This window comes from Mastomys coucha, chromosome X (assembly GCF_008632895.1).
Source record: "Mastomys coucha isolate ucsf_1 chromosome X, UCSF_Mcou_1, whole genome shotgun sequence".
In the NCBI taxonomy this organism is placed as follows: Eukaryota; Metazoa; Chordata; class Mammalia; order Rodentia; family Muridae; genus Mastomys; species Mastomys coucha.
Genome location: NC_045030.1, coordinates 103,122,483 through 103,123,742, shown reverse-complemented (window position 1 = coordinate 103,123,742; position 1,260 = coordinate 103,122,483). Strand labels below are relative to the sequence as shown.

Genomic DNA, 1,260 nt, shown 5'->3' with positions numbered 1-1,260 from the left:
TATTTGGAATGATGGGGACAGTGAGGTTCATCTAAGTTATACCTGGTGTTTTACAGATGAGAAGGAGAGCACTGTGCACAAGCATGAGATCAGGCCCCCCAAAACACCACAGGAGGTAAGGAGACTCTCTCTTTTGCTTATGGGAAGTGCTTCCAGAAGCTACTTCCCAGGCCCCCTGTACTGTGCCCTAATGACACGTGTTTCTTCCACCAAACCTACCATGGCCACCCATGAGGCCTTGGGATTAACATCTTCCTGAATTTCAGTATGAACTGAAAATTAAAGGTAAGCCTCGCTGATCTTCAAGGTCTTCAATTCTGACATCCTGGGTTGCTCTGCTTGTCCTACAACACGCCCATTTCTCATGGTTGGTCTGGCACCCAAATTCCTACTGTAGTCTCTTCTCCTGCAGGGGAGTTTTCAAGGCACTCTGATGTACAGCAAGCCACAAGAACGTTCCATTCCATCTTATACTCCAGAGACCTGGTGGCAGCAGTCCGTGATTTCTTTTACCGCGGAGCACCAGGGTCCCTTTGCCAGGCCCAAAAGGTGAGTTGAATAAGGGCTAAGAGTCAGACCGGTCTCATAGTACTCTATGCTGAAACTATGGAATGGTTGATGCCACAGGAGGAGGATGAAGGAGAAAGAAGAAGGAGGGAAGGGAAGAAGAAAAGGAGAGGTGAAGGAGGCAGCACTTCAGAAGGAGAAGTGAAGGAAGGGCCACTCTCATGCTTGAAGTGTCCTAATCTTGAGGGTTTGGATAAGTGATTTCAGTTTTTCAAGCATGTGGTTTCCAGTAATCATTCTGGGAAACCGGTACACATTTATAGCACTGACAACAGGACTAGGAGAAGGCCTACCACACAGTAAGCCTTCACTACGCTTGGCCACTTAACTCGGTACTAATATAGATGGACTTGGGAGACAATCCTGTTGGACTGTGAGGTCACGATGGGGATGGGCCACAGAGGTCCAGAGGAATGCTGAAGGCCAGCAGAGAAAACTTCCTAGAGAAGATCCTGGCTTGTCCTTCGTAACCAGTGAGGACTGGGCAAAATGGAAGCAAGAGTCAGTCCCTGAAAAAGGAGGGTACTCACATCTTTCCAGATGCTTTGCAGATTAGAGCGTAGTCACCTTGGATTCTTCATCGTCTTCAAGGCAGCCCTGGGAGGAAAGATCTGGTATGAATTAATGTCTCGAGTAAAAAATAAAAGTCTGAGAAGGAAGCAGGTTAAGAGGGTGCCTAGGTCAGAAAGACCA

The 1,260-nt window shown here is 47.7% G+C and overlaps 1 pseudogene; it reads left to right on the top strand.

The window, feature by feature from the left end:
* LOC116089922 overlaps window positions 1-1,260 on the top strand; it is a 5,712-nt pseudogene that overhangs the window by 2,217 nt on the left and 2,235 nt on the right.